Below are 8,049 nucleotides of genomic sequence, written 5' to 3'. Positions count from 1 at the left end.
CGGCGAGTGGATTGATTCGTCCGGAAGAAGCTATCCAGCGGAGGTTGCGTGCGAGGTGACGGCGATTTTTCGTCGGAGATTGGGTGTACAAGCGCTTGCTCACCGGAGCTACTCCTCGGCGGATTTCCTCTCCGGCGACCGTCGAAGCTTCTGTCTCCTCGGTGAGGTCAGTTTTCAACGCACACACTTCTTCGTGTCGTCTATGGATGGTTCCACATGTTGTGTGTGTGTGTGTGGGTGTGTGTTCTTAGGCTAGATTCCCAAACCCGTCGTTGCAACATAGTGACATACGGAATTTTTGTTCTTAAGCTAGGTCCACGAATATGAATGGCAGAGCAAAGTGATTTGTTGGAGTGCTACATCTACAAAACTGATGTCAGTGCAGTGCATTTTTTGAACCTCCCATGTGGTTTGTTGCCATGATTAGAGTAAAATATGAATGCACTATTTTTTCGGGGATGGCAACTTATTAGCTTCAATAGTATACCTAGGCGGCAACTTGTTTGACTGTCTACTAGACAGTGGATGGCAACTTCTTTCCAAAGTTGTTCATCAAGCATATTTTTGTCTGCTATACTCTGCATTTTCATCTGCTTATACCAGAGTACACTCTGTTTTCTTGCTAGAGAGGTACCTTTTTTCAATATGTACAGACAATTGATGCTACCTTTGCAACATACACAAAGTACGTTTTTATCGTGTCTCTCTGCGATGTGAGATTCCTTTCATTCCTAGTGTTCACCCCGTTCATGCTGATGGCAAGTTTCTGACGTTACTACTGTCAACTACAATTTCGTACATATATACGTGTGACTTTCAGAGAGAGTGAATCGTGCGAACTATGTTTCCGCTTTCTTTATCTGCTGACTACGGCTTAGTCGATGGCAATTTACCACATGTCCCATCTATACTGTGGATGGAACTACAGTGCTATCATACCTGTTTATCTTGTTTTTTTGCAGATATATTTCCATTTTTGATGGCAACTTTTGCATACTTAACATATGTACATGTCCTAGTTCTTCTGCATGTCATTTCTCACCACCTGCCGCACTGTTAGTGTGACTTCACCATCAGCCACATGGCAACATTCTTACTATTTGTGCTTCACATTTCTGAGCTGTCATCTTCTAGTACACATACTTAGTTCACGCTTTAGGATGGCAACTTTATTACCACTCAGGGTGCACTGACGTTTCGTGTTGACATTTTTTGGCAGCACTATGGTTCGGAACGCCCCTGACTCTGACGATGATGACTTCATGCCTCCCAGAGCTGAAGTTGCGGGTGCTGCTAACCGGAATGCAAAGAAGGTATGTACAGTCCACATGCCTCTATCTTTCCTTTTCATGTTAAACATGTTTTTGTCTGTGATGGTACCAACCCCTAAGCCCATATTATCACCTTTTCTAACTTAAATTTTTGCACATGTGTTTAACAGCAGAAAGCCGCACGCAATAGGGGGATCACATGAACGCCTAACGGGACTGTATGAAGATTTCGATGATGCCCAGAAAGAAGCTGCAAAGGAAATCGGTATGCAGGCGTTGATGAACATTCAGTGCACTAACTTAAATAACCCCATGTGTGACTGGTTTGCGAGGTTATACCATCCGGACAAGAGGGAATTTGTCATACCAGGACGTGGTAGGATTCCACTTGATGAGGAATCTGTTTTCAATACACTTGGTGTCCCCAATGGCGGCATGGATGTCCCATACAAGATACGGAAGTGCAATCACGTCTTTTTCCTGAACTCTGCTTTCGCGAACATGCTTGCTGCGATGGAAGCTGCTTATGTACCTCATCTCAAATGTGTTTGCTCCATGACATCGTTATGGCCCAGCAGCAGATGCTTCCCTGTTTTGGTATGAACTTTTTGCCATGTACCCCGCGTGCACCTTACCTGCTTAGTCATTCATTTTCATTTGTTAGCTTTGAAGACCATTACCTCCTTTTTTTCACCAAAATAATGCCGCAGCTTGCGCTTTTTTCCTTGTTCTTTTGTCATTTCCTCCATCTCACAGGACCAGATAGGGAATGTTGCCAACATGAACTGGTGCAAGTTCATAGTTGGTTTCCTTCACACTTGACTGTCAAACAAAGCGTTCAACAAAGGCTGTCGGCTGCATCTGATGGCAAGTTTACTTAATGCCAAACCATCTTTCTTTTATATTCTTATTCGCACCCCTTCCCATACTCGACTCTGCTTTCTTACTTATTTTACGCATTACAATTTTTTTTCTATGCCAGTGGCTTGACCTGCATGTCTCACACATTCTCTTCAGCTCATGTATGTCGATAAGCTTGACATCAACACTGTCAAACTTAACCCGGTTGGTGGACTGCCTGCACCTCACAGATTTGCTGCGTGTGCTTGGACTGATGCTGCAATCAAGGCTGTTCTCGCTGCGGACAGGAAGCCCGATGGGACATTTGGCAAGCTACAGGCTAGTCCTTCTATCCGAACTATACTTTATGGCCCATGGCCCAATTCTTTCCTGTCTTATCGTTAGCAATTTAGTTTTCTACATAAATCATAAATTTTACTATACATTTACCCCATGGCAACTTTAACTCAGCTCACATGGCTTCATTGCCATGCTGTTGTACATCTATACAATTGCCCCTTACAATTATCACTTCAACAAGGCACACTTAGAAAGTTCTCCTGCATCATGGCAAACTCGCCGTCCATCAAATAGTTGCGACCATTTTTCACATTTTTCTTGCCATGAAAAATGACCGCTAATTGCCACTTCAAACGATAACTTCAACATGGGAAATTCAGTTATTTCACCATTGCAAATGCATTTTGTCGATCATGGTCAATTTCATAATTGACCATGCCAAATTTAGTTCTCACATTTCATTGATGAATTTAGTTTACTTTCATCTTTTTACCGACTTTTCAAACTTGCCACCTTTTCTTCTTCTTCTTTTCAGCTTATGGGAGAGCATAATGTTGACTACAACATCTTTGGCCCCCCCGACAACTTCGGCAAATGGATGGACAGTCACACAAATGATGCATGCCCTTTAACTGTTAGTACCACACAACTTTTTCTTATGCATCAATTTTTCCAACATAACTCATACCCTTTGCTGAGCATTTTTGGCCTCTTCCATTTTTTCTTTCTGTGTTTTCCAAATGCAAGCGCGAAGTAACGTCGAGAATCTCGTTGGACAGTTTGCGTCCGGTATGACCAACCTCCTTGGCAACCTTGTATGGGGCTGGACTGCAATGTCGGCTGGTGACAGAGAAGAAGTTGCCAACCAGTTTCGTTCTTTTGTTCGCGGTGGCACTTCTCGTCCAACTGGGTCTAGTGGTAGATATGACCACAACGATTCGCAAGAGGTACCCCCTAGCAATGAAGACTTATCAGTTGACGATAGTGACTTCAACGACGATGAACCGCAAGACGAAGCCCGTAATGATGGCGATAACAGAATGGACGACAACGAGCATGACACGTCGCCTGAGCACAATTGCGGAGGTGCTGAGACATCCATCGTATAGGGTTTGGGCGGTCGTTCTGGTACTCAAGCCTCATATAGGGTTAGGGAAGCACAAGACCCCGTTGCTGCTAGAAAGCGGTATACTTTCCTCTTCACCACTGCTTCTTGCAATTTTAAATCATTTATTTATTTATTACATCTATTTTCTGCTTCATACTTCCCACTCGGCAACTAATGCTTTTTTGTTTTTCTCGTAGGGAGGCAACCGCTGGCGGAAGAGTAACCACCGAGAAAATCGCCCAACAGCCTCCCAGATCTTCTGCTCGTGCAGGCAAGGCTCAGACGACTATACGTTCATCTCCTCGCTTCATGTCCTCCAACACGGGAGGTTCGGTTGTCCTTGAGGACATGAGGGGTGTGGCTAAAAGGTTAGCACTACGACATATGTACATTTTTTAAGTGTTATGTTTTTGTATGTCTACCTTTACATACATTTACATGATAACTTTTAGATGTCCATACATGGCAACCTTTTACCTTGCACACTTATGTCACCCCCACTTTTTTGCTCTCATACCTGCTAAGGTGGCAACTTTACTTCATTACATTTTTCTTCTACCACATGTCCCAACTTTCGGGGTACCCTCCATGTGGTAACTTGGACCCCTACAGAAATGCCTTTTCATTACTACCTACTGATCCACATCATGTGCACTTTCTATTTCTGCTTCATCTTATCTTCGTTCATAGTTACAAATTATTAACCACATGGCAACTTTTCTGCTTCTTTCATACTTCCAACTTTTCCCCCTCTGTTTTGCAGTCCTTTAACCTTCATTTTACACCACAGTCAATTTTTTCACTTATGACTTTCATGCACGGCAACTTACAACCTTTCTATTTGTTACTACCTTACTTACATGCAGGCTAAAGAAGAGAAGCAATGTGTCTGCTCATACGACTAAACATTCCAAGAAAGACCCCTTGCAGCGCATGCATGCTAAGCTTGCTTCATCTGACAATGTGGACTTCGTTAAAGCATCTGCTGCCACTAGTTCTCATGCAGCAGCCAAGTTGTTGTCATCTGTTGTTGCTGTGTTGACCGGCAATGAAGGTGCAACATCAGGGGGCTCTAATGAATTGATCTCCCCAAGATCAGCTGACGTTGCACCGGCATTGGTATCGATGAGGCAAGGGCTCGAAGGTAGCCCACTACTGTCTGATCTTCCACACCAACCACACCAGCCTAAGGTGAATGCACCAAACTCCATTGTTGATACGTCTGACAAACCTTAGTCAGTAGGTAAAGATTGCACAAGTTTGGCTGCCTCAATTGCTGTTCAAAACAAGGGTCCGGCAGTCACGCAACAAGGACATCAGGCTGGCCCGCATGATCGTGCTGCTCATACGCACACTGTTTCCAAAGCTGCTCCACACGTTGCTGACAAGAAATCAGCTAAACAGGCAGTCGGTACTAGGAAGAGCACTCGGAACAAAGCTGATCAGCCAGGCAACGTGCATCGTCAGGACATAGGGTATGTGTCTGCGTCAACCTTCTTCCCGCCTGCCCCCAGGGCAAGATCGTCGATCTAGTTCAGACAAATGTACTTGGAGGTGGAACGGTCCAGGAACCGATAGTCCCTCAGAAAGAAAAGATTCATCCAAATCCAACGCTCAAGCACACATGTGTCCCACTAGATATGGGGGTCCCTTACACTCCAAGAGTTAACCATCAGTGAAAGGGACAACCAAGAAGGTGCCTATCGATATTCCGGACATGACTCCGCGCCCTACTTCCAATCCTAAGGATGCTGGATCAGTTGACAAGGACGTCTTTGTTGATCTGTCTCCGTTGGCAGCGTCTCTTGGTGTGACCGAGAAGCAGAATGAGCGCGAGTTCAGGCACCCTATTGTTTTCACGCCACCACCGTTCAGCCTCGAAATTGATTTGAGCCAGCCAATTGAGCCAGTTGATGCTATCCCAGCGTCTTATGCATTCCCGTCACAACCGGAGCAGATGATGGCGCAGCCAATTGTTGATGGCAGAAAGGCTGTCAAATTTGCCGAGCCTATTGTTCAAGGTACTATCCACATATCACTTTTTGCGGTGGCAACCTCACTTTTTTTCTTTTGTTGGCAATTCCAAGATGTTGTACTCCATGTGTCCATTGCCCTATTTTGTCATCTTTTTCTTTCTAGTAACTGCATGGCTGTTTACAAATTGCCTTCCTGACAAGTTTGTTTACCACACGCAGGATCACCTATGGAGATATCATCATCAATGGATGAAGCCCTATGCAAGATGGAGCAGGATGTGCTCCTCCAGAAAAAAAATGCAGCCAAAAGCCCCTTCTAGCTCACCTGTCGCACACGCTACCACTTCTGTAGATGTGCAGAGCAGTGCCACCCCAAGTTCTGTGCGGCAGGCAAGGGTTGTGCAACCCCCCCCCCCCCAGAAGTGGACTATGAACCTCCAATAAAGGCCACAAAGCAACAACAAGCACTTTACGAAATCATTAGGCGTTTTGGAAATGCGTGAAGCAATAGCAAGCATATGAATGCAATCAGAGAGTAAGTTTCTGCTCATCCTCCACTTCTTGTGTAGCGACCCGACCTTAAACGGTCAAGTCTCCGTGCTTCAGTGTCATCCCTGGATCGGTAATGCTGACACACACAGTACTCGAAGGATTTATAACAGAGTAGTAATCACACACTTATTACATCGAATGTCTCAAAAGAGAATTTATTACAATAATATGGCTTAAGGCCATCTAATGCGATAATAACGGAAGGCTTGGAAGATAAGTGAGTCCATCAACTCCAACGGCATAGCTGAGCTGCACGACAACGACCTAACGAACCTTACTCCTCGTCTGAAAAGTCTGCAACATAATACGTTGCAGCCCGAGAATGGGTCAGCACATGGAATATGCTACCAATGTAACACAGTAAAGCAAGAACAGAATAATGCTATCACTACATGCATATTTGGCTGGTGGAAAGCTCTATGGTTATAGTTTTTGCGAAAAGTCAATTTTTCCCTACAACAAAGGAATAGATTTTAATTTAACTATCTTGGTGGTTGAACAAATATTGAGAAGGTAACCCCAACTCAATGCCAATTAAGTAATTAACAACCCAACAATATTAATTAAGAGTGATGAGATACATGTGATAACCCAAGTACTAGATACTCAAGATTGTCCATAACCGGGGACACGACTAACCACGATTAGATTGTACACATTACAGAGGTTTGCGCACGTTTCCCCACAAGACTTGATCGCCTCCGTTGTCTTTCTCGCACTACACGGTGTTTGAGAAACGGATGACCGAGACACAGTCTCTCAGAAACATTAACTCTCTACTCCGGGTAGACCATACCAAACCTACAAAACCCACTACCTGCTGATCCACCTCTTCGAGAGCTTCACGTAACTTACTCAACTATGCTAGAGCCCATAATAGCTTGTGGCTGCACATGGAAGTTTCTAGCATGAATCATCCCAGTTCCCTTTGAGCCTGGGTGGCGGTCCATAGGAAGATCACACGGGTACCCCGGGATTTCCAAAAAAAACAGGCAACACTGGGTTCCCCAGGTGCCTCAATCCACCCAGATGTGTATTCAAGTTGTCACCTTAAGTTGAACCATTAATTAATAATCTCACATTTGTCATGGATTTCACTTAAACCCAAACCACGTCTACGAGCATAGCATAGCAATAAGCAACGCGCAGAAGTAACTCCCAAGGGTTTGATAGTAACAGGGTAATAGGTTCTACCTCAACAACTACTTCCCAACCCACAAGTTAATGACTTCCTAATCATGCAATGTGTGAGGATTGGAACTAATGCAATAAAACTAGGTATGAAAAGAGTATGATCAATGTGTTACTTGCCTTGCTGACGATCCGTGAAACCTAGAGACTCGTAGTAACACGCTTCGCACTCCGGGTGTTCTATCGCAAACAAACAATAACATACATAAGCAACAAGCAAAGATGCACAAGCAAAACTCAAATAAGAGGGGTTGACCAGAAAGTTCAACTTAAGAACTCCGGTATGCAAAAAGAATCAAATCAAACGGAGCAACGAAATTCAAACGACGAAAGAAACAAGATCCGTTTACTAATATGAACTAAGGTCAAATTTTACAGTAGCAAAAACTTGTGCAAGTTGGTTAAACAGAAAGAGGGTCTCGAGACGAAGATCCAGGCGCTTGAATCGCCTGATTCTGACTAACGAGCAAAAAGATAAACATAAACTAAGATCGGATCAGAAATCGCGATCGAGAAAACTGCAGATAAATCCGATAAAAAGAAAACTGACGAACAGTCTAACGAATGAGCGTTCGTTAGCTGTGACTAACAGGCGAAAACCGTTCGTTAAAACGAACGTACGGACGAATGTCCGCTAAATAGAAGAACCAAGAAGAACCGGTGAACCAATAAAAAAACGAACTAGGGTTTCTAAAAAAACCCGAACGGTTTAAAAAAACCGGCGGCTCGGGATCCTGCGCGGTACCTCCGACGAGGGGCTCCGGTGTGGCGGGGTTGGGCGGCGTGGCGGCGGCTCACGGGGCGGTGGCGG

At 44.4% G+C, this 8,049-nt stretch overlaps 1 pseudogene; it reads left to right on the top strand.

The window, feature by feature from the left end:
* LOC123181198 (uncharacterized) overlaps nucleotides 1–8,049 on the top strand; it is a 17,933-nt pseudogene that overhangs the window by 7,093 nt on the left and 2,791 nt on the right.

This window comes from Triticum aestivum, chromosome 1A, assembly GCF_018294505.1.
Source record: "Triticum aestivum cultivar Chinese Spring chromosome 1A, IWGSC CS RefSeq v2.1, whole genome shotgun sequence".
NCBI classification, from domain to species: domain Eukaryota; kingdom Viridiplantae; phylum Streptophyta; class Magnoliopsida; order Poales; family Poaceae; genus Triticum; species Triticum aestivum.
Note: the sequence above shows the minus strand (reverse complement) of the source record. Positions and strands in the feature narration are given on the sequence as shown.